Source organism: Hylobates moloch, unplaced genomic scaffold (genome assembly GCF_009828535.3).
Source record: "Hylobates moloch isolate HMO894 unplaced genomic scaffold, HMol_V3 SCAFFOLD_7, whole genome shotgun sequence".
Lineage (NCBI taxonomy): Eukaryota > Metazoa > Chordata > Mammalia > Primates > Hylobatidae > Hylobates > Hylobates moloch.
In genome coordinates this window covers 72382233-72409432 of record NW_026652282.1, presented here as the reverse complement: position 1 = coordinate 72409432, position 27200 = coordinate 72382233, and the positions used below count along the sequence as shown (strand labels likewise).

The 27200-nt window shown below is 36.1% G+C and overlaps 1 pseudogene; it reads left to right on the top strand.

Annotated features, from left to right (window-relative positions):
- Window positions 1-4998: 4998 nt before the first annotated feature.
- On the top strand, window positions 4999-6287 carry LOC116811451 (transmembrane protein 184C-like; annotated as a pseudogene).
- Window positions 6288-27200: the final 20913 nt, after the last annotated feature.

Genomic DNA, 27200 nt, shown 5'->3' with positions numbered 1-27200 from the left:
GGAGAATGGAGAATCAGAAAATCTTTACATCCACCTATGACCTGGAAGCCAGCACTTCAAGATGTCCCAACTTTCTGGGCTGAACCAATTTATAATTTATATAATTTATTTACTTTAAGGTATAATATATGTATACCTTACATATATTATTTATGTCTTTGCCTGCAACTTCTGTCTCCCTAGCATGTATAAAACCAAGGTGTAACCCATCACCTTAGGCACATGTTCTCAAGAACTCCTGAGGCTGTGTCGTGGGTCATGGTCCTTAACCATAGCAAAATAAACCTCTAAACCTAGCAGGCAGTCATAAAGCTATAAATAATATCCTTTGACTCCATGTCACACATCCAGGCCACACTGATGCAAAGGGTGGGCTCCCAAGGCCCTGGGCAGCTACAGGCCTGTGGGTCTTTAGGTACAGCCCTCATGGCTGCCTTTAAGGGCTGGTGTTGAGTGCCCATGGCTTCTCTAGATGCACGGTGCAAGCTATCAGTGAATCTACCATTCTCGGGCCTGGGGGACAGTGGACCTCTTCCCACAGCTCCACTAGGCCATGGTCTAGTGGGGACTCTGTGTGGAAGCTCTGAACTCCCATTTTCCCTCTGCACTGCCCTAGCAGAGGTTCTACATGAGGGCTCTGCCCCTGCAGCAGATTTCTGCCTGGACAATCGGGCATATCCATACATCCTCTGAATTCTAGGCAGAGGTTCCCAAACCTCAATTTTTGCCTTCTGCACACCTGCAGGCCCAACACTGAGTGACAACCACCAAGGCTTGGGGTTTTCACCCTCTGAAGCAATGGCCTGAAGTGTACCTTGACTCCTTATAGCCATGGCTGGAGCTGAAGCAGCTAGGACACAGGGCACCATGTCTCAAGGCTGCACAGAGAAGCAAGGCCCCGACCCACAAAACCATTTTTTTTCTCCTACACCTCTAGGCCTGTAATGGGAAGGTTGCAGCAAAGTTCTCTGAAATGCCCATTGTCATGGCTAATAACATTCAGCTCTTATTTACTTATGCAAATTTCTGCAGCCTTGAAGTCCTCCTCAGAAAATGGGTTTTTCTTTTCTACTGCATAGTAGGGCTGCAAATTTTCTAAAATTTTATGCTCTACTTCTCTTTTAAATATAAATTCTAGTTTCAGGTAATTTGTTTAAGCAAATGAGCATAGGATTTTAGAAGCAGCCAGGCCACATCTTGAATGCTTTGTTGCTTAGAAATTTCTTCCACTGGACACCCTAAATCATTTATCTCAAGATCAAAGTGCCACAAATCTCTAGAGCAGGGACACAATGCCACCAGTCTCTTTGTTAAAGCATAGCAAGATTGACCTTTACTCCAGTTCCCCATAAGTTCTTCATCTCCATCTGAGACCACCTTAGCCTGGATTTCACCGTTCATATCACTATCAGCATTTTGGTCACAGCCATTCAACAAGTCTCTAGGAAGTTCCAAACTTTCCCTCATCTTCCTGTCTTCTTCTAGTCCCTCCAAACTGTTCCAGCTACTGCCCTTTACTCAGTTGCAAAGTCACTTCCACACCTTCAGGTGTCTTTATGGCAGTACCCCACTCTGTCAGTACTGATTCTCTGTATTAATCAGTTCTCAAACTGCTAAAAAGAACTACCCGAGACTGGATCATTTATAAATGAAAGATGTTTAGTTGACTCACAGTTCCTGTACTGTACAAGGGCCATGGTTTTGGGGCCTCAGGAAACTTACAATCATGGTGGAAGGCAAAGTAGAAGCAAGCACATACTCACATGGTGGCAGTAGAGAGAGAGTAAAGGAGGTAGTGTTACATACTTTTAAAAAAACAGATATTGCGATAACTCCCTCGGTCTCATGAGAAGAGAAAGGGGGAATTCTGCCCCCATGATCAATCACCTCCCACTAGATCCCTCCCCCAACGTTGGGAATTACAATTTGACATGAGATTCAGGTGGGGACACAGAGCCAAACCATATCATACAAGAATGTCTATACCAGTTTTATTCACAAAGGATAGCCCCAAACTTGAAATTAATGGCTGTTACATGACATATAACCCCTAGACTTAGTAGCTTATGACAACAAGCATTTACTTAGCTCACAGTTCTAGAAGTCATCTGGGCGGTTTTTTCTTGAAGAGAGGAGCCAGTAAATGGTACCATAACAAGTATACATCATGTTGCTCAAGCAGATTAGACTGAAAATTACTCATTGACTTTGGCAATAAAGAAGTGTTTGGTCATCTTAATCATAAAATAATTTAGTATACATAAATTTACATGTTCTATATACTCACTGTTAGAGTCAAAACTATATACAGTATTCCCTCTTTTCTCTGACATTATTAATAATAGAATGTTCTAGTAAACATATTCAGGTTAATGATTCCCATATATGATCTAGAACAGTGTCTGGCACAGATTATGTACTCAATAAATGTTTACCTACATAAGTTTGCCAATATTTATATAAATGGATTAAGATGAAAATATATCTACTTCTATACTAAACCAATATTTATATAAATGGATTAAAATGAAAATACATGTATTACTATACTAAACTGAACAGGTTGATGCAATTTGTTTTATTTCACCACTATTAGAGTCTGCCAGAAAGATCTTACTCTGCAAGCAAAGAATTTCATCATTTCATTAGCATACCTAAGAAATGCTCCTCAGTATAAAATAATAGATACGGTGTTTTTTAATCCTATTATGTTTTGTGGGAAGGGAAAGAAGAGAGTTCAGGTAAAGGCCATAATTCATCATGTGAACTAAATATTACACACTAGTTTCTGAAAGCATAGATATATTTGCCCCAGTTATTATAATGATAACAGGACCAACTTCCTGGATGGAGGTGTCTGAAAACATATTTTAAAATTTGGCTAATCTTCTTTCATATCCATATTTTGGACATTTTCAGCTAATGGCATTTTGGAGATTTTTAGGTAATGACATATCTCCATGGAGATAGCAAACAGTGCTAGTCGATGGAGTGCTGTATTGGTAATCTGCCCTATAGCAGAATTACCTCTACTACGAGTGAGAGTTAAGGAAGGCAACCTAATAATTTTGAGGCAGGTAATGTAGCAAGGATGATTTACATCACACACATACAATCACATGTGCACATATGCAATCATGAAAATTGAAACTAAAAATATCACTGTGTTGATATATCTTTCAATTGGCTAAAAGATTTTATATTTATCTCACCTTGCCTCCAATCACATTACTTGATGCTGTAGAAAAATTGCCATGTTAAGTACCCTTAAGAGCTCAGGAGTAGCATCTAAATTTTAGTCCAGATTTAATATATAGTAATATCTGTCTTACTAAAAGTTCCATGCTTAATTTCTTCCTTTTAGAAAACCCATTGATATTCTGAATACCAACCACATTGACATTCTCAACTGAAGGAAATTTAATTATTTTCCATTATTAGACCTTGTCTTTAACCCAAGGGAAAAATTGGAAAGAAAACCAATAAAATGACATGAACTTCAAGTACATGACCAGACATTAAAGATATAATTAAATCATGCACTTTGGCATTCATATACAGTTTGTATTATTTATGTATAGAGGCACCTTAGTAATACACAGGAGCCTGGGTACCTGACCATCTATTCTAGTAAGGAATTCACTACAAGACAAAACCAGAAAAAATTTATTCACCTCATAATGAAGACCCTGAGGACACTATGACAGCCATCCTCCAAGGTATTTTGCATTCACACAGTCTTTTGAGCACTTCAGAAGAAAGACATCTCATGTGAACTCTTTGTGATTCTTCCTCTAGTCTTGGGAAACTCCTCCCCAAGTCTATTCCTGTGTTATCTTCTGTAGAGGATACTTGCTCATATAGATTGTTGCTTCTTCCAATTATTTTATTCCATACTCTGATTTTTTTTAATAGCACAGCTACATAGTGCTACTGATTGTTTTCCTCTTCAGCAAATTCAAGTGTAATTGTCTTTATACGCAAAAGACTGGGGTGATGAGTAGGGGTAGGCACGGCCAGTATGAAGCAAATAAAGTTTCCTTTTACCCACCCACCTCCCTCTAGAAATTTTCTTATGCTATTTGTCATCCCTGATCATTAAACTACACAAGCTTTTCTTTGATATTTTGTAGCTTACTTTTACCCATAGAGACTAAGAAGCTTTTCAGCTACTTGGTAACCCAGTGCCCCATTCTCATGCAGAGGATGTCTTATTTCACCTTAGGGTCAACATCATTTGCTTCCAAACTTTCTAAAATAAGTTTTCTTCCCAATTTTCTTTTCAGTCCTGTACTCTGAATGTATTTACCTGATAAAAATTGAGTACTAATATTAGGCCTTCTAAAGATATGCTGTCTAAAGCAGTGGTCCTAACGTACAGATTTTAGCTTTTAGCTTTTACAGCAGTCTGATGTGAGAGATATTTGGAGGTAGGTAGGCACTTCAGAACCTCTCAAAACTCATAATGTAGGCAGTCATTTATGATGAATATATGTAAAGTATCCTTGGGATTCAGTATTAAGTTTATTCATGGAAACTTGTAGAACTCACTTCTTAGGACAGTTGAAATACTAATATAGGATTTCTTCCAAGTTGTAATCTAATGCATTCATTAATAAAAACATTAAATTGAAAGTCCTGGTTGGTCCTTGCGTTCCATCACAGGGGATGTTCCATGTAAATGAGTGAGGAAATCCTGAGGCCTTATCTACCAGCAGAACTGGGTGAAGAGACACCGGAGGGAGGAATCTCAGTCCCCAAAGAAAATAGCCAGCCGGCGGGTAGCTGTGGGGCAGAAGTGGAGCGTGCAGTGTAGCACCCTGAGTGGCCTCAGTTGCATCAGTAGCAGCAGCACAAACACAGCTCTGGCCAAGGAGGTGGCTTAAGCTGTTGGTAAAATTGGGCAACAGCTCTTTCTCCATAGTACACGAGTTGACAAAACAAAGGACAGGGTTCCCATTACAATCTCCTTCAGGCTCTTTTCCCTTGCCACTCGGAGCTGATTTGTAAGAAAACATGCTTTGCACTTGTACCTGGAGGAATTGGAGACACTGGGTTCGAACTTCAGCAGTGGTCATCTACCTGGTGTCCGTAGTGGTTGTGGTTGCCTTATGCATATGGAGATTACAGAAACTGGAGGTTCAAATGCACACCAAAGGCTTCGTTTTTTGCTGGAATTGTTTTTGCTGTTGACAATACCTCTATCGTTATGGGTTATATTGCTACAGTTAGTGCATTATATGTAACCTAAACTACAAAAACCAATCATAAGGATTCTTTGGATGTTACTCATTTACAATTTAGATAATTGGATACTCCAGCATTGCAATATATGTGCATACCTGCAGAGAATTCTATAAAGCTATGTCATTTGCAACTTTATGAGATTCCTTACCAATTATCTAACTAACCATTATCCAAATCTGGTACTAATTATTGAAGCCAAAGATCAGCAGAAACATTTTCCTCCTTTATGTTGCTGTCTACCATAGACTATGGTAGAAGTATTGTTGTTTGGGCAAACTAGGTATATTGCAGTATACAGTTGTCAGACCATTCACTGCCATCATTGTTTTAATCTATGAACTGCTTGCTATATATGATTAGCTTTTCATATACTTAGACTTATTTGGTTATGATAAACAACATGTCACAATTGTTTGCCATGTAGTGCACGTAGTGTCTTCTGCTATTTTATAAAGAACTAAAGGAAGAACTGAGCCCAATCCAACATGTTGGCAAATTTCTTTGTGTAATGCTGGAATTTTTTGTTTCTCTTTGGCAAATAGTAATTATTGCTTTGATGGTAAAAGTTGGCATTATTTGTGAAAAGCATGTATGGAAATGGCAAACTGTAGAAGCTGTGGTTCCAGGACTCCAGGACTTTATATCTGCATTGAGAGGTTCCTTGTTGCTATTGCCCATCACTACACTTTCTCATTAACTATATCTCCAAGAAGCAGATGCTCTGATTCCTTCCTTGCCATGTGGGATGTTTCAGATATTAGTATTTTTGAACAAGTAAGGCACACTAGATGGACAGTCAGGAGACATCATAGGAAAAATTTGTTTCCTGAGAATCACAATCAGAATGAGCATAAAGCTCATTATCATCATCATGGAGATGCAATTTCCATGGCCTTTTTTATGTTATTTTAACCCATGGGTCACTATAAGGATTTGGACACACTGAGACTCCCCAGACTACAGCTATTATGCCTAAAATATCTGATGAAATAATAATGCTATAGGAGAGAAAAAATTCAGATAAATCTGTGGATTCCTGAACAGTGTGGAAATCAAACTGTGCAACAACTATATTGTATCATTACCTGGTATTCCATGGCTCAGGATTTTGTGCTTGGGAAAAACCATGAATAATGGGAAATTTCAACACAAAAATAGCTGAAAGCCAGGTACAACTACTGGAGATATATATATATATATAAAAATATATAAAATCCTGTGTGTGTGTGTATATATATATGTATATATATGTGTATACATATACATGTGTGTGTTTGTATATATGTATATACATATATGTGTATACACTATATGTGTGTACACATATATAGTGTATACATATATATGGTGTATACACATATATGTGTATACATATATGTGTGTGTATATGTGTGTATACATATATATGTGTGTGTATGTGTGTATACATATGTGTGTGTATATATGTGTATACATATATGTGTGTGTATATATGTGTATACATATATGTGTATATATGTGTGTATATATGTGTATACATACATAGGTGTGTATATATATGTGTATACATATATAGGTGTGTATATATATGTGTATACATATATAGGTGTGTATATATGTGTGTGTATATATGTATACATATATGTGCGTGTGTGTATATGTGTATACATATATGTGCGTGTGTATATATGTGTATACATATATATGTGTGTGTATATATATACACACACATATTCACATGTTCTGTACATCAAAAGTAATCCGTCTAAATTTCCTAGACCTAGACCTGATTTCTTAACATTAGAGTATCACATAATCAAATGATAGAAAAAGACACAACTAAATCTTCCTGGTGTTAAATTGCTTTATCAAGAGATGGACATTAAAAAATCAGTGCTTCCTACTACTGCTGCATGAATATAATCCTCTGGAATTAACAGAAAGCATAATGCAGAAATATAAATTAGTGGCACTTATTGCAGTGAGCCGAGATTGCTCCACTCCACTCCAGCCTGGGTGACAGAGTGAGACTCTGTCTCAAAAAAAAAAAAGTTTAAGAACCATCTAAATGCATTCTGTTTTTTTGACTTATTCATTTTCTACAAGAAAAAGCAAAAAGCATTATTTCAATTTAGATTGTTGTTATTCTATACTCATTTCAGTATAATTCACTTTTCAAGCAATTATGAGTTAAGTCTTTAACCAGAAACTGTAATGTAAACAATAGTAAATTCCACTTACAAAGAAGATTTTGCACTACAAAGAAAAAAAATTATTACAGAACATGAAAAAATTAGCATAGAAAATATGAATACTGACCCCTTCCTATTCCACAATTATTTGTATATTTAATGAAATTCAGAAAAAATTATTCATTGTCCTCAAAGTGACATGACCTATATTTTTTAATAAATTGTAGAAATTAACGATGATATATGTTGTCATTTTACTGCTTACAGTTTTGAGTCTTAATAGAATAGAAAGTTAGAAGATATGATGTCACTAGAATGCTAACTATTTCAAAATATTAAAGGTAAACTGTATAAGGCACATTTCTTTAATAATATTGTATTATGTTTTTTAAAGATAATCTAGGAATTTTATCACATAGAAATATTCATAAAAGGATTAAACACATGAAGGATTTTGGAATAATAATACAGATTTCAGTAGAAGGTTTTATGGTATGATTGAGTAAATATATCTATAAAATTTGAAACTATATTAATACTAATAATAGCAAGTAGAATGCACTTACCTTATTCAAATCAAATGGGACATAAAATCTAAACATTTTATACTAAATTGCTTTTTAAATATAGATTCTTTGGACTCTATATCTCCTTTCCATTACATTAGTTTACATAATGCCTTTAACTTGAGGTCCACAGGTCTGTGGATATAATTCAGTCTGTTCATGTACTTGGATTGGGAAATGTTTACATCTTTATTTTAACTAACCTCTAACTGAAACTTAGTACAGTGTTTCCTTCAATTATAAATGTAAGCAACAAGACACAGTAGTATTATCATCTGTGTAATCAATAGAAATGGCATGTATTCATAAATTGTAGTCCAGTTGTTGCAGCTATATCAAAATGTCATTTATGTTAATTTATATTTTAAAATTACAGTTGTAATATGTTGATAAATATTAATATGCAAGTAATACATTACTTCATTGTGTATTTTGAAATGTTTTAATAACTATATCAATATAATGCTTCATTTTTTCTTATTATATTTAAGTTTCTTTATTATTATGTTGTTGTATTCCTTTGAAACTATTATTTTGAAATGAGTTTCATATCCTTCACTAGCCTGCAAAAGGAGTCCATGGCACAAAAATAATGTTACAAGTTAGTACTGACGCACATTCTAAGTTAGCCCAAAATTGTGTTGTGGAATCTTACAAATCAGTAAGTAGCCCTCTGTTACAGCATATTCTCTACAATTAAAATGATATAGAGATTATTGCAATGAAGCCTCGCAGTGTTTCACTGATTTCAAACTATTCTGGGCTAACACCATTCTAAATCAATCCAGTTTACAACTATTAGAATTCAAAAGACCCACACAAATGAGTATTAACATCTGGTGTTCCTGCCTACATAACATATTTTAGAGAAATATTTAATCTTTTCAAATATGAAAGTCTTCATCAAGTTAAAGTCTCTCCAAGCAGACAACAAATAAAATATGGAGATATTTGACATTCCAAAGTCAGTACTTTTGCTAACATTCCACAGTTGCATCTCAGTATTCTTCTTCATAAAATGAAAGGAATACCTGGGTGCTGTGGCTCACGCTTGTAATCCCAGCACTTTAGAAGGCTGAGGTGGGTGGATTGCTTAAGGTCAGGAGTTCAAGACCAGCCTGACCAACATGGTGAAATCCTGTCTCTACGGAAAATACATAAATTAGCTTGGTGTGGTGGCAGGCACCTGTAAATTCCAACTACTCGGGAGGCTGAGGCAAAAGAATCGCTTGAACCCAGGAGGCGGAGGTTGCAGTGAGCTGAGATTCCACCACTGCACTCCAGCCTGGGAGACATATCAAGAGTCTATCTCAAAAAAATAAAATAAATAAATAAATAAATACAATGAAAGGACTGGGTTAAAGAGGCTTTCAGCTTAAGAAGTATGTGATTCTATAATTACAATATCCCTGTTAATGGTAGGCAGATTCCATGTTAAATCAAGAACAATCATTAATCTATAATCACTTTGACTCCCCAAATTTGATGAGAATACCAATGCTAGACATTCCGTTTAATTCAAAACTGGCCTGATAGCTGAAATTACAAGTAATAGAAAGACCCGGTTCAATTTCCAAGCTTCCCATGTTTGTAGGAGACACTGCCAAGCTACAAAGGTAGAGAGCCTTTGTGTGGAAATCTTTATACTTATTTGTATTGACCAGTGATAATGAAACACTCTGGAGGGCTCCTTTTCAAGTTCTTACCAAATTAAAGATGTGCATTTTCTTGAGTCGTGGAAGTAAGAAGAAATTGTCCTACAGTAAATGGGAGTAGTTCTATAGGAGATAGTCATAGGAAGTCATTATTTAGCTTGAAGGCTAAATATAAGGAAGACAGAGAGAGAGGCTATTCCTTGATGGAAAAGGTAGAAGTGAGCCCATAACAATATATACTATTCTATTGAAAATTTTGTTAAGCAATTTATCAGACAAGTTTTCTTTTCTCCCGGGACATGAAAAAATTCATTTGAATTCTAAAATATGTATCACTTCGAGACCAGAACATTTTCTAGAAGGGTGAAAACCTCTTTCTCTATGGTATGGAAACCATTAGTGTTCAAGAAGTCGAGAAAGCGGTACCTTTGTCAGCCTGAGTCCCAGAGTTAGAGATTTTGGAGCAGAATATCCAGAAAACATTTGGAAATAAATATTTGTTTTCTCTAAAGTACTAAAATTTGAAAGATGGTTTGAAATTGCAGAAAAATCTAACATATTATGACTGATACACTAGGGAAATATTAATCAAACTGCATAGACTGTCATGAGATGTTGACTTTGTTGGTTTTTCCATATCTATACACATTTCAATGTAAATTCAACAAGAAAATCTTAATTAATACCTTTGAAGAGGCTCCCGGTGCAAAGGAGGCTAGGTTTTAAAATTTATTATCATATTTCTTTATATCAATAATTTAACATTTACTCTTCTAGTAGACAAAGGGCAGAAAAGTAGTGGTACATTACATTAAAAATGTATTTCAATTTCAGAAACATTGTAATGATAAAGCAGCATATCTTATTATTTAACCAACTGTTACAGTTAATAGAGGTTTTAAAATATCTAACAGCTTAGAAAAAATATTTGTTAGAGACTACTAGCTGTTCACAAAAATTCATATTCTCCTTTAGGTATTTTTGTTGTCATTATTCTACCTCTGTTTCATCATTGTATATTAGGTGGACGTTGGGTGAGATAGTCTGGTTGTTTAATTCATAGGCCAATAAAACATGAGAAACATCATCTTGATCCAGTGGAAAGTACTGAGCATTTCCCAAATGGATTTCAGCTGGATGCAGTAGTTGAATGTGACTTTCAGCTGATTCCTTTGGAGAAGGAATTAAGTGACATTAGGTCTCTGAGTGGTTTATAGCAGCAAATTCTAAACATTTGCCATGTTTGAAGATGTTGATTTTACAGCCAAAGTTAGGACAGAAACAGAAGATTGGAGAAAAACTAACATGTGTAGTAAGTAATGGGTAGGAGGAGGATATTGACAGTAAGGGGGACATTTAAGACTTTTGGACATGGGAATTGGCAAGCATCTTATAAAACATGTATTATTTTGACATCTGTTTCTTTAGCTCAAAATAATCTAGGTTTTTCTATCAAACAAAATCATGAGAAAAGAAGGTCTAGACAAAAGGGAGGGATAAAAATTAACATCAAGATAGAGGATTTAATAATTTTACTAGCTCCAGTGGGTTACTGGGTGATATTTGGTGAAGTGGGATGAAAGAACTGAGGTGTTGTAGAAGTTTTCTGAGATTTTGCACCTGTGCTAGTCCTTAAATTGAGGTGTCTATAAAGACTGTATCTAGATAAACACACAACAAAGTAGCTGAAAGCAGTTTGTGACCGATTTAGTGCGGTTAATGCCAACTACACAGCAACAAGTTTGAGGAGGACAATTGGGAGCCAAAACCGCTTTAGAGACAGGAATGTGTGCAAAGGTGACAAAATGGGAAAATGTTAGAAGTTATGTGTGCATATCTACATTGATGACATGGAGGAGGACACCTATACCCATTAAGGAAGATACTTATATTCTTTCGACAAAGGACTTGGCAAAATCCTAATTTAGCATATGCAAATGTGAGACCCGCTTAGCTTCTCAAATTTAATGCATGATTCTCCATCATAGGGTTTAAGGATTTAGGAAAAGAGAAGTTGCTTGTTAGATTGCAATGTAGTAGGCCCAGAGTTTGCTGCCTCAGTATCAGGTTGTGTAAATTTTTGTGGGATAGTGGCCTGCTGACTGGTCATTTGTAAATGTACTGTAATGGATGAGGAAGTTTTTAAAGCCAAGTTTGACTTTCATATTATGTTCAAAGACTTTGATAATTCATACATGAGTATGTACAGTTGAGGGCGTGAGAAGTAGAGGAAGAGCACAGTTTTGTCACTGACAGTAGGTGAAATACTTAGGAGGTAGGGGAAATAAATTTGGAGGATGCAAACCTTCTGCAGCTGTGAGAGGCCTATCCTGAGTTGCAGGCTCTTATAGAAAGTTTCTTCTGATGTAACTGGCTGGGTCTGTCTGAGAAGGTGCTGTGGTGCACCTAACTCTGTCACTTGTCTAGGATGCAACTGAGTGAGAGTGGAAGCTAGTCTCAGATACTGAACCCCTTCTTCAAGTTCTAACACTGCCCAGAGCACATGCAATTTAGGGACAAGAAAGGAATCTGAGCAGTCCATACTACACATTTATCACCTATTAATATCTTTTATTTTTCTCTAAGACTCACTCCAAATACTACCTCATTCTTGAATAGTTTCCAGGCTTGAGAGCTGGGTGTAATCACTCCTATCTATATAATGATATAAAACATTATCTATGTTATTTAAAGATATCTCTTAATTGACTTTACATCAGTATTATATATGCATATCTTATGTGATAGTCTTGTAATACTGTAAGATGATTTGACTCATCTTTCTCCCTTAAACAGGACCTAATTCTCTTTCACAGTAAGTTAATTTATTTATTCAACAAATATTTTTGCTTGCCCTCTCGGTCCTCATTATACATTAAATGCCTTGTCAATATTTATATGAAAAGGCAAAGGAAAGAAAAAAATAAAGAAGGAAGATAAGATAGAAGGAAAGAAGAAGGGAACAAGAAGGGGTTTAACCATGTAAATTATTTGTCTTTGGTAAATCAGAAAGATATAAAATATTAACGGTTTGAAAAACAAGCAGAGATGAATTTTTTTTTCCTAAAACTACTTAAATCTGTGTACTTTCAAATATACCATTAGTCTTATCTATTTCCATATTGTAACTTAGGATTTTAAGTGCATTTGGAAGACTTAAGGTTTCATTAGCTGTTATTTAATTTGCTCTTCCTTCTACCTCTCTATAACTCTACCTTTTGCATTAGAAGGTGATTACCCCTGTTTTCTATGTTAGCTTTATTCCAGTGTGCTGTGCTAACTACAAAAATAATCATAAAGCCTTTTTCTAAACCATTAATTCAACAGGAAGTCAACATTTTTAAGTCTTGTATGACATCTACAAATTATTTTCCTCTGAATGAGTTCATATAGAGATCATCAAACACCAGAATTGCAAACTGATTAAGAGCACTTTAAGCTTGCTTCCCCTAGTAGATACACATTTGATCTTGCTTCAGAAAGGTCTGGAATATGGCTGACTTTGTGTCTTCTTTGTCATGATTCCTTCAACCTTCATTATTTAATAGACTGAAGAAAGCAGCTTGTGTCCCCTAAGTCTAAACTTCTCTTTTAATTATCACTGCCATCTCCTACCCGCAAGTCTTAAGAAGACTTCAAGGCAAGGGAGTTGATCTAAGTTGACACAGCTGGAAGAAACGTCAGCCCCAGATGAATTCAAGTTACACCAAGATAAACCACAGTGTATCAGCTTGGGTTCTGGTTTGTAATAGATTAATGCAGAGGTTTTTACCCCAATTAGTAGCTAATTCATCAGAATTTCTGGGGATAAAGATCAGAGAGCTATATTTTAAATAATCTCTCCAAATGTTTTTATTTATCCCTGTGTTCTTATATTTATGTTGTTCCCCCTACACAGGTTGGGACCACATGTGACATTCTTCCACCTAGGATCAATGTGGACTCCAGAAGCTTATATTGCAAAAAGATAGCTGGTTGCCTAAGGCAAAGTTTTATTTTTCTGGACAGATCTCAATGCTTTATGCATTAAAATCAGGCTCTTAAGGATGCAATATAGTGATAGAGACCTAACCGATGATGATATGAGCAAGGTCTAAATAGGTTTTTTTCTCTTTCTCCCTTTGAATTATTTTAGCTGATACACTTCTGAGGCTACTTGGATTCATTTGTGACAATTGCTTAGCTCAAGACTTCCCAAAGTTTTTCAGCTATAGGAATTACCTAGGGGATCCTTATTAAAAATACAAATTCCTGGAACCACACTTCCCAAGTCAGAAATTCCAAGGTAATATACATACACACACATACACATACACACACACACACACACACACACACACACACACACACACGATTATTATTAAGTCTAAACTGCTATTGAAACTTCTAAAACTAGAATAATTTTATTCTTCAAATTTAGTTTAATCATACATTAACATACTCTCTAGATATATACTGCTACCTATGTATAGATATGAATATATACTAGCTTGAATCATTAAAAATCGGGGCCCAATATAAGAATATTCATTGTGCATTGTATAAATAGGCCTACTATACACCTTGAAAGCCTACTCTTATAAATTATGGGATTTTGAATATTTGCACTTCTATTCAACTAGTCTCATGATAAATGTTGAAAAATATGTTGGAGATAGTACCATTTTCTGGACTCACTGGGCCAAAGAATGTGAATATCGTGAGGAGAGCTGCATTATTGCCCTATGTTATTATTAAAAGCAAAGAATTAGTGACTTGTATTTAGAGCTTCAAGAGCTACATCTATGTTACCAGAGGCCCCGAAAAAAAACAGGAAATGAGAAGGAAATAATACAAAAATAAACATCTCCAGGAAATTTGATATTGCGACCATATTAAGACTGGTGGAATTCTAACTCTTTAAAGTAAATACAGACTCTTTTGGAACTTCTGAATTACAAGAAAACTCCTACCTCTGCCTGGGAATACTATATTACCTCATTTCTTGTTAAATGAACTTTATAAGGGTTTGTATCCTTTACCTGTGTGTGTGTGCGTGTGTGTGTGTGTGTGTGTACACAAAAACCGTAAGAGCTTGGATCCAATGTGTAAAGAGCTTGAAAATTGTCATTCATATTCTTTCAACAAAAAAGAGCTGGGCCAACTGAAAAGCATCTACTTTTATTGGACTTTTCAGATACCTGAAATCACAGGACAAACTACCACTCTGAAATCTGGAGAGACAAGTGAATCCAGCGTATGAGATGTTTACCTGTAACTGAAGCCATAAATGGGTAGGAATACTTGAATAGCAATATTGATGAATGGATGGAAGCTAAGTGTAAGTGAGAAAATCCTGGGGACTACAGTCCAAGTGGCAGGGGTGGGACGGTGGGAAAATTCTATGCTTTCCTGAATATTCCCACCAGGAATCTCACAAGTTTGTCTCAGGAGCTAAGACATTCTGAATATCCTGGTACAGGGAAGGGGAAAATAAGCATTGTGAAACACACCCAGAGACCTCTTCATAAAAAAAGCCAGCTTTCAAGAGGAAAGACTTTGCCAGAGCACAGTTCAGATACCTTATCTCAGTTGGGGACGGGAATTCTCCTCATTCTAGCCACCTCCATTTTTCCTGGCTCACCTGAGGGAGAAACAAACAAACAAACAAACAAAAACAGTACCTAACAGGGGACAGTCTTTAAGGAAATAGATTGGGGAAAAAAGTGCTACCACTGAAGGAGAGACAAAGACACTTGTAAAAGTCACAGTTCTGGGATACAGACTCAGTAAAAGATGGTACTTAATCAAAATATTACAGAATGTTCTGCTCTCCCACACCATACAACCATACTAACAAACCTCCAGTAATAATAACTTAATTACAGCTAAAAAAACTGCAAGACAAAGACAGCATTTTAAAAGGCATTATAGGGGACCCTCCCTAAAAAAAGAAACAAACAACAACAACAAAAAAAACACACACAAAACGAGAGAAAAAGACAACATCTTTGAAGGCTCTGGTACACATGGCAACAACAAACAGTAAACACAGCCAAAATCCTAACCAGATTAAAATACATCTTTACACTAAAGGTATATTTACCTCAGTTTGTATTGTTGCCAGAAAAGGGATCTTCTCTCAGACCCCAAGAGTGGGTTCTTGGATCTCACATGGGAAAGAATTCAGGACAAGTCACTGAGTATAGTAACATTAAAACATTTATTAGAAACTACTCTATTACAGAGTAGAACGTCCTCAGAAAGCAAGAGGAGGAATTCTTCTATCTTAAACATAATGCCTCATTATGTAGGATATTAAGGCTGAGAATAGTGTACTTTATTATAAAATCTTGTCATCAGCTTGTGACAGACTACTAGTATTGTTATTTTCCTGAGTAATATCAATTTCAGCAAGAATTTATGAGTATACTGTCATCTTTAAAGCAAAACTTAAACTAAGAATGCCTTTGTTCTTAAAATATTGGGACATTTTCATAAGTTTTGGGTCCTTAGTTAGTTAGCATCATTTACTCGTTCCCTCAACCATAATCATCTTATCTCTAACTTCCCAGGAATGCAACCCACCAGGTCGGGCTTTTTCCAGCCTTTATTCAAGATGGAGTCACTCTTGTTAGGACGCCTCTGACGTTATTACTCAATACATGTCCGGGTTGCAATAAGAAATTAAGATGCATGTCAAAAGCATAGAAACTGTAAACGCCTAATTGGTTCTTCTTGCTCACTGCCCAGATAGAGCCGATTTATCAAGACAAAGGAATTGCAATAGAGAAAGAGTTTAATACATGTAGATCTGGCTGAGAGACTAGACTTTTATTACTCAAATAATCCTCCCTCAAAACTTGGAGGCAAGGGTTTTAAAAGATAATTTGGCAGGCAGCGAGCCAGGGTATGCGTGCTGCTGTTTGGTTGGTAATTCAATCATAGGGTTGCGGAAAACAGTCCTTGTGCACTGAATGGGCTTCAGAGTGAGGTCCACAGAGGAGTTGCTGGTCTAGGTGGGGCCGTCTAATCATCAGAAATGCAAGAGCTGAAAACACATCTTAAAAGGCCTATCTTATGTTTTACAATAATGTTGTTATTTACAGGAGTAATTGGGGAAGTATCAAATCTTGTGACCTCCTGAATAATGGCTAGTAATTGTTTAACTACTAACTAAGGCCCCTGTCATCTTCTTAACCAGGTTTTACAGAAGCAGTTTAGTTTTAGAGAAGAGCTATTATCATTTAAAATATAAACTAAATTTCTCCCAAAGTTAGCTTGGCCCATGCCCAGGAATGACCAAGGGTAGTTTGGACATTAAAGGCAAGATGAAGTTGATTAGATCAGATCTATTTCACTGTTGTAATTTTCTTACTGTTATGATTTTTGCAAAGATCTTCTTAAAATTAGAATCATGGTAACAAAAATAAAAATACATTTGATAGCTTCATCTGTAGACTGAATATGGCTGTGAAAAGAATTAGTGAGCTTGAATATAAGCAAATAGAAAGCTTTCAAATTAAGTACAAAAGAAATAAAGTGGAACAACTAAGGAGTGTAAGACGATATCAAAATACGTAACTGGAATAACAGAAGGAAAAGCGAGAACTTAGCAGAAGAGTTATTTGAAAAATTAATGACTGATAACTTTCCAAAATCCATGATAATCACTAAATCACAGATTCATGAAACTCAGAAAGTGCTAAGCAGAATAAATTGCAAAAACAAACATATGGAAATGCTGTTGGCATAGCATGTTAAAACTGAAAAAAATCAAAGACAAACAGAAAATTATAAAGGAAGCATGATTAAAACAAAACAAAAACAAAACAAAATTCTTATCTATAAAAGAACAAGTATAAGAATTGCAATGATTTCTCATCAGAAACCAGGCAACATAAAGAGAGTGGATTAAAATTCTTAACATATTAAAAGAAAAAAATCCACCAACCTAGAATCCTACAGCCCATGAAATTATCCTTCAAAACAGAAGTAAAGATTACCTCAGACAAAATTGTGGGAATTTGTTGCCAGCAGATTTGTTTCCTTCAAATTTTTACCAGCAGCAAATCTTTATGGGTCTGCAGCAACCTCAATTCTTGCCTCCTCAGAAGAAATAATTCTATTGAGAGGCATAAGGCAGAAGGAGAGACCAAGATAAGTTTTAGAGCAAGAGTTACAGTTCCTTAAAAAGCTTTAGATCAGGAATGAAAGGAAGGAAAGAAAGTACACTTTCAAGAGGGCCAAGCGGGCAACTTGAAAGACACGTGTGCAGTTTGACATTTGATGTAGAGTTTATTTTCTGGCATACTTCTGGGGTCTTGTATCCCTTCTGCCTTGATTCTTCCCTTGGGGTGGGCTGTCTGCATGCACAGTGGCCTGCCAGCAGTTGGGAGGGGAGTACACACGGTGTTTTTACTGGAGTTGTATGCATGCTTTTCTGTATACCAGCAATTAACAATTTGATTTTGAAGTTAAAAACAGTGCCATTTACAATACTCTGCCCCAAAATGAAATATTTAAATGTAAGTATATTAAAATATGTATAGGATCTATATGTAGAAAACTACAAAACTCTGATAAAATGTCTAAATAAATGGAGAAATATTCTTTGTTCATGGATTGAAAGACTCAATATTATGGTGCATTTTTTTTAAACATAACATTTAGATTAAATGAAATTTCCACCAAAATATTAGGAAGCGATTTTATAGATATCAATAAACATATCCTGAAGTTTATATAGAAAGGCAAAAGATCCAAAAACACTTAATATTAATAAAATATAAAGGAACAAAGTTGGAAGGCGGATACTACCTAACTTCAAGACTCACTATCAAACCACAATAATCAAGACAGTGTGATATAAGTGAAAGAATAGATGAATAGATCAACAGAACAGAATAGGGAGCCCAGAAATAGACCTACACAAATACAGCCAACTGATCTTGTCAAAGAGGTAAGACAATTCAATGGAGAAAGGATAGTGTTTTTAATAAATGGTGCTGGAATAATTGGACATTCACATGCAAAAAAGTACACAGACACCAACCTCATACTTTAAACCAAGAATTAACTTTAAATGATTATTGTAAGAGGAAACACTATGAAATTGTAGAAGATAACATAGGAGAAAAAAGCTAACTTACTTTGGGTTTGGTAACCAATATATTTTGACACATCAAAAGTACAATTCATGATATAAAATATTATAAATTGAATTTTATTAAAATTAAAATGTTTTCTCTATGAAATACAATTTTAAGAGAATGAATAGATAAGCTACAAGCCAAGGAAAAAGATCTAGAAATCACATATCTGATAAAGGACTTGTATCAAAAATATATTTTTAAAACTCTTAAAATTGGCCAATACGAAAACAAACAAATCATTTAAAGAATGAGTAAAAGAGCCTAACAGACACCTCATGAAAGAAGATGTGCAGATGGAAATAAACTATTTGTAAAAATGGCTCAGCATTTTTTGACGTTAGGGAAATAAAAATTAAAACAACAAAGGATACCACCACATACCTATTAGAATGGCTAAAATAAAAAAACTTATAATACTCATTCCTGGTGATAATGTAGAACAAGAGAAATGCTCATTCATTGCTGGTGAAAATGCAAAACAGTAAATATACTTTGGCGAAAAAATGGCAGTTTCTTACAAAGTTAAGCATTGTCTTACCTTATAATGTAGCAATAACAGTCTTATTTATGCAACCAACTATTTTTTACCCTTATGTCCACACAAAACTATACAGCTGTTTATAGCAGCTTTATTTATAATTGTCAAAAACAGAGAGCATGTCTGTCTGTAAGCTATCTTCTTGTGGCATATGGGTTAATAATTCTGAAACCACAATACGTGTATATTGGAATTGAAAAATTAAGTAAATGTATGGCAAATCACGGGACTCAAATTTCTAATCATTAAAGAGAGAGGTTATAGATAATCAAATGGAGAAGACTAGAATGACACATGTGACAATGAATTAGAGTGGGAGAGAGCAGTATGAACTCATGGTTTAGCTTGATATGACACAGATGTATACCTATATAAATATTTTTTGCTTTGGGAGGCTGAGGCAGGCAGATCACGAGGTCAGGAGATTGAGACCATCCTGGCTAACACGGTGAAACCCCATTTCTACTAAAAATACAAAAATTAGCTGGGTGTGGTGGCATGCGCCTGTACTCCTGGCTACTTGGGAGGCTGAGGCAGGAGAATCTCTTGAATCCCGGGGGCGGAGGTTGGAGTGAGCCGAGATCGCACCATTACCCTCCGGCCTGGGTGACAGAGCAAGACTCTGTCTCAATAAATAAATAAATACATGAATAACTATTTTTTTAGTTGTGTATATACATGAGTTAGTATACACACATATATTTCATTGCTCTTTTCTCTGAGAAGGCATAGAAGCAATGACACACAGGAACAACGAGGCTATGCAGTGCCCTAATGTTGATGTGTAATATCATCCTTTAGTTAAAAGTAACCAAGGCTCCCTGGAGAAATGGCTGCCTATCATGCTATGGCAAGGAGTATACGAGATGGGCTTGGAGCATCTTGCAGTTCTAGAAAGTAAGGAAGTACTTAAGAATCACAAAAATGAGAGTATGCCAAAGGGAAATAGGAGCCAATTTAAAAAGGCCCCAAAAACCAAAGCTAGCACAATTTGAGCAACAAAATAAACAGATAAGTGTTGGAGGACAACTCGAAGCATAAAATAAATATCCATAAGTCCATATTACATATCTATAGTTCCATAAACAAATAAATGGAAAAGAACTAAATCTGTGCAGAATTGTAAATACCTTATATTCCACCTTAAAGGAGGCAGAGCATAACTTCCCACTCCTCATGTGTTCACTGTGGATAGTGACTATATTTCCAAATGTAGAGTGTGGAAAAAAGGAGAGAAAGCATAGATTTACAGTAGAGACTCCTCACAAAAACTATCTCAGACAAGTAGGTGATCCCAGTTAACATCAATAGTGAGAAGTCATGTTGATAGCATGTACCATGTGATGTTGTGAGAATGGCACTTTATCTCTGTTGCATTTCTCCCAAAACTCATGCACTCTAAACCTAAGAAAAATATCAGACAAATCTCAGTGTGAGTCAGTCTACAAAGCACTCCTGAAAAATGTCTAAGTCATCAAAATGAAGTTCTAAGAAGCCATCACAGCAAACAAGAGCCTAAAACACATGACAGTGTCATGGAGCATCTTTGGTGGGATGTGCCTTTGTCTCTTTGGACTGCTATAACAAAACATTTATAGAGTGAGTGGCTTAGAAACTGCAGAAATTTATTTTTCACAGCTGTGGATGCTGGAAAGTCCAAGATCAAGGTGTCTGCAAATTTAGTGCCCAGTGAGGGCCTTCTTCCTAATTCATAGATGGTCCCTTAGCGAAAAGAACAAAGCTGGAGGAATCATGCCAGGTGACTTCAAACTATACTACAAGGATATGGGAACCAAAACAGCATGGTACTGGTACCAAAACAGATATATAGACCAATGGAACAGAACAGAGGCCTCAGAAATAACAACACACATCTACAACCATCTGGTCTTTGACAAACCTGACACACACAAGCAATGGGGAAAGGATTTCCTACTTAATAAATGCTGTTGGGAAACCTGGCTAGCCATATGCAGAAAACTAAAACTGGACCCCTTCCATACACCTTATACAAAAATTAACTCAAGATAGATCAAAGACTTAAATGTAAGACCTAAAACCATAAAAATCCTAGAAGAAAACCTAGGCAATACCATTCAGGACACAGGCATGGGCAAAGACTTCATGACTAAGACACCAAAAGCAATGGTAACAAAAGTCAAAATTGACAAATGGGATCTAATTAAACTAAAGAGCTTCTGTAGAGCAAAAGAAACTCTCATCAGAATGAAAAGGCAACCTACAGAATAGGAGAAAAATTTTTGCAATCTCTCCATCTGACAAAGGGCTAATATCCAGAATCTACAAAGAACTTAAACAAATTTACAAGAACAAAACAAGCAACCTCATCAAAAAGTGGACGAAGGATATGAACAGACACTTCTCAAAAGAAGACCTTTATGTGGTCAACAAACATGAAAAAAAGCTCATCATCACTGGTCATTAGAGAAATGCAAATCAAAACCACAGTGAGATACCATCTCACACCAGTTAGAATGGCGATCATTAAAAAGTCAAGAAACAACAGATGCTGGAGAGGGTATGGAGAAATAGGAACGTTTTTACACTGTTGGTGGGAGTGTAAATTAGTTCAACCATTGTGGAACACAGTGTGGCGATTCCTCAAGGATCTAGAACTAGAAATACCATTTGACCCAGCAATCCCATTACTGGATATATGCCCAAATGATTATAAATCATTCTACTATAAAGACACATGCACACGCATGTTTATTGCAGCACTGTTCACAATAGCAAAGACTTGGAACCAACCCAAATGCCCATCAATGATAGACTGAATAAGGAAAATGTGGCACATATACATCATGGAATACTATGCAGCCATAAAGAAGGATGAGTTCATGTCCTTTGCAGGGACATGGATGAAACTGGAAACCATCATTCTCAGCAAACTAACACAAGAAGAGAAAAACAAACACCACATGTTCTCACTCATAAGTGGGAGCTGAACAATGAGAACACATGGACACAGGGAGAGGAACATCATACACTGGGCCCTGTCATGGGTTGCGGGGCTAGGGAAGGGATAGCATTAGGAGAAATACCTAATGTAAATGACTGGTTGATGGGTGCAGCAAACCACCATGGCACGGATATACCTATGTAAGAAACCTGCACGGTCTGCACATGTATCCCAGAACTTAAAGTATATTTTAAAAACATAAGTAAATTACCTATTCTGTGGTATTCAGTTACAGCATTAGAAAATGGAAAGAGGCAGAAAATTGGTTTCAAAAAGTGGGGCTGTTGCTATAAGAAATACCTGCCAACATGGAAGCAGTTTTGCAACCAGGTAATGGGCAGAGGCTGGAAAAATTTGGAAGAGCAGGCTAGTAAAAGCCTGTATTGCAGTGAATGGGGAAAGGACAATTTTGGTGAGGACTCAGAAGAGGAGAGCTGTAGGGAAAGTCTGAATCTTCTCAGTGATTATTTGCTTGGTTGTAACCAGAATATTAGTAGAAATATGGACAGTAAAGGCCTTTCTGATGAGGTTTCAGATGCAAATAAAGAACATCATATTGGAAACTGGAGTAAAGTATATATTTGTTACACATTTGCAAAGAACTCGGAAGAATTGTTTCCACGTCTCAAGAGTTTATGAAATGCAGAACTTAAGAGTGATAAAATAGGATATCTGGTGGAAAAAAATATCTAAGCAGCAAAACATTCAGGCTGCTCCGTGGCTAATTTTAACTACATAGAGTGGGATGCAAGAGGAAAAAATGACTTAAATATTAAATTTATAATTAAAAGAAAAGCAAAATGAAAAGACTGAAAATTTTCTGATTGGCCATATGAAATGTAAAAAGGCCTGTTTAGGAGCACAAACTAAAGGTCTGGCTAATTAACCATTTGATAAGGAGATTACTTTGAATAGTACAAAACCAAAGTCTCTTTATTAGAACAATGGGAGAAAGAATCCAAAGGAATTTCAGAGATCTTCCAGGCTGCCCTTCTCATCACATGCTCAGAGCTCTAGGAGAGCAGGATGGATTCCAAGGACAGGTCTTCCATGTTCTCGCTGCCCAGAGCTAACTTGGGTCTCTAGCCCTTGCATTCCAGCAAAGAACTCCTTGGCTGCTTCAGTGATTATTCTGGTGGACTCAGGTTCAGCTCAACCCTCTGCTTCAGAATGTACAAGCAGTAAGCTTTGGCAGTGTCCACATGAAACTAATTTTGCAGGCATGGAGAATGCAAGAGTTAAGGGGGCTTCTTCCACCTAGATTTGAAGGCCCACAGATGGCCTGTGGACCCAGGAAGAAAATTACCATAGAGTGTAGCACCACATAGAGGGCCTACTGCAGAAATGCTAAGCAAAAAAGCGAGGTTGGAGCTGCCACAGAGAGTCCACACTAGGGCAACGCCTAGTGGAATGATGGATGTGAGACCACCTCAGAGATCTAAGAACTGCAGGGCCAACAGCTTGCACCTCCAACCTGTGAGAACTGCTGCACAGGCTGAGCCCAGTTTCATCATAGGGGAGAGGTTTCCTGAGGCCTTGGAGGTCAACCACTACAACGGTGTTTCCAGGATGTGAGATGTGAATTCAAATGGGATTTTTCTCTAACTTTAAAACTTAATGTTGTTTGTCCTGTTGGGTTTGGGAGGTATTTGGGACAAGTTATCTGTCTTTTCTTGCCTATTTCTCTATTATGGAATGCGAATGTCTGTTCTATGCATGTCTTGCCATTATATTTTGAAAGTAGATAACTTATTTTGATTTCACAAGCTTATAGATGGAGGGAATTTTTCTCAGAATGAATCATGACTTAGTCTCACTCATTCTGGTTTATTTATTTAATTTTTTGAGACCAGATTTTACTCTGTGGCCCAGGCTGGAGTGAAGTGGTGCTATCACAGCTCACTGAAGTCTTGAACTCCTGGGCTCAAGTGATTCTCCTACCTCAGCCTCCCAAGCAGCTGAGACCACAGATGTGTACCATGTCTGGCTATTTTTTTTAATAATTTTGTACAGATGAGATCTCCCCGTGTTGCTCAGACTGGTCTCAAACTTCTGAGCTCAAGTAATCCTCCCACCATGGCCTCCAAAATTGCTGAGATTGCAGGCATGAGCCACCATGTCTGGCCCGATATCTGATTTAAATGAGACTTTATATACTTTGGACCTTTGAGTTGGTAACAGACTGAATTAAGATTTGGGAGCCATTGGGATGAAATGAATGTATTTCGTGTATGACATTTGAGTAGCTAAGATCAGAATGATATCATTTGAACAGTGACTCTCAAACTTATGTTGAAATTTACTTGGGATTGTGTTGCTTTTAAGAGGTGGGATCTTTAAGGGGTGATTAAGTCATGGGGGTCTGCCCTCATGAATGGTTTATGCAGTTATCAGTGTAATGGTCTCTTGATTTAAGGATAAAGTTAGACCATCATTCTTTCTGTCTTATCCAGTTGCTTGCCTTTCCACCTTTGGCATGGGATAATGCAACATGAAGTCCCTCGCCAATGCTAGTGACATGCTCTTGGACTTCCAGGTCTCCAAAACTGTTAGCCAAGTAAGTTTCTGATTATTATTAATTACCCAGCCTGGTATTCTGTTATGGCAGCAGAAAACAGATGAAGAAAGGTATATTAAAGTCATATACAAATATAAATATTAATAATCTAAGTACTCTTACATTTATTTACTCATTTAAGAAATATCTATTGAACACTGCCATAATTAAAGCTATGATTTTCATTTTGTCCCTCAAAATCACTAAACAATCAAGGTTTAAAGTAAACTTTGCTAGACAATCAAAAACCTAGTTATGTCCAGCCTTCTAACATGCCCTGGTTGGGGATATGAAATTTTTTGTTCTCCAAATATAATCTAAACCTCATGCATTTCAAAGCCATATTGAATATTTGTCTATAACTACTGTAGTATAGAATACTTGTGTTATAAGTACATATTGTTTGATGCTATCAATAACAATTAAAACATTTCATTTTGCAAGTCATTAAAATAATCGTTTTTGTAATTTAAAGAAAGGCTGATGAAAGTTGCTCACACAAATGCATTTATCTTATAAGAGTGTTTGGTACATAGCGATAATCTATAAATTTTTTTAATGAACACTTACATTTTTACTCAAACAAATTTAAATTTATGTTAATTAGTAATGTATATTTCTCAGGGTTGCAAAGACAATTCATAATTAAAATAAGTTTTTCTACACCAAAATTATATCAACAATAGCAAGCTAAATTCTGATTTTTGGGAATATTAAATGATAAATGTGTATCAGTTTGCATTTTATAAATGGTATCTATTTGTATTGATTGAATATAAAGCTACCATCTCATATGAAGCCACCCGAAGAGGATAATATAAATTTGTTTTAGTTTTACTTATTATCCTTGTATACTGTACTCTAGTTTTTTTTTTCAGTGATAAAATGCCATTCAGCTCTAATTGTCTAATTGCCTAGCTACCTATCAAACAACAGTTATATACTTTATACCTAATCTGCATTTATTTAGTAAAATGGTTTGATTTCCCTGTGTCGTCATTTACTGTAGTCTAAATTATCCTAAATATTGGCAAGAAAACTTTAAATTCTGCCAGAAAAAGCAAATCAGTCGTTTACATTTTTCTTTAGAACAATTTAGCTTTACAGGTATAGAAAAATCACTCTACATTACATATACAAGGAGAGAAGCGAGTAAGGTCACTGAAGCCTCAGCCAAAATAACATGGCCACAAAATAGGGACATCCCAAACCTTTTGTTACTCCTTACCTTAATAATGTAGAATCACTGTCAAAGAGAATTAATTGAATTAATGAACATTCTAAAGAACTCTCAAATCTTAGGGGACAAAAGGCTGCTTCTAGAAAGGTCTTAAAACTCTATTAAAAACAGTTGAATAGCAATCACTGCAGTAACAGACACTGTTATTCATAATAATTGTGAAAACTTAGAATTGCTCTGGAAAGCAATTGGTGTAACTAAAAAGCTTCAGTAGATTTATGTCATTTCCCACATAAAAAGTCACAGGATTTTCTTCTTTGGTTCTAAACATTAATATTTTTAAAGAAGTTTGTGGGGTTGGGTAATAATCCATAACTGTAGTAATAAAGGCAGTGTAGCTTTTTGTCTGGTGAACACTTGAAGGCCAAAAACAATTAATGCAAGCAGCAGTGGTATATCAAACATAAACACTGAGGCAGTATACTAAAGTAAAAAGTATACTGTAGCTAAGAATCAGAATACCTGAAGTGTCTTTCCAGCTCTGATGTATATGAGTCACTTTTCTGGGCCACTGTGAACTCAGCTGTACCAAGAACATTAGATGACAAGCTCTACTCAAGCATGCATAAGTGTTCAATATATCTTTGCCAAATTAATGAAAATGACTGCTTTCCCTCTTCACTAGAGACAATATCCAATATTATTTTTAAATATAGCAATACATAAGCATGGTGATATTATTGTTAATCTGTGCTCTTCAATCAACTGCCAATAATTGTATACAACTGGGTGGGTACCTGTGCTAGCTGGGTTCTCCAGAAGTAAAATGCTGAGCCAGAGTTAGGGGTGCAAATGGTTAATTAGAGAGTAATACCTGTCAAAAGAAAAAAAAAGAGAAGAAACAGAACAGAGCAATGGGAGCCATCAGATCAGGATGTAGACCTTACAAAGTCTCTGGCTGCCCAACAGAGAGATCTGTATCAAAGACTGCATTATAGATAAATTCTGTTGGAAAGATATAATGGACCATCATCTTGTCTTGGAGCTTCCCCAAACAGATTATAACCTTGCCTACTACTTCATTGTTAAGTCACTTGCCATATTAGCCCAGAGAAGAGTGTAATCTTAGCTTGACAGCTGTGGAAGAAACAGAAAAAAACACAATATCT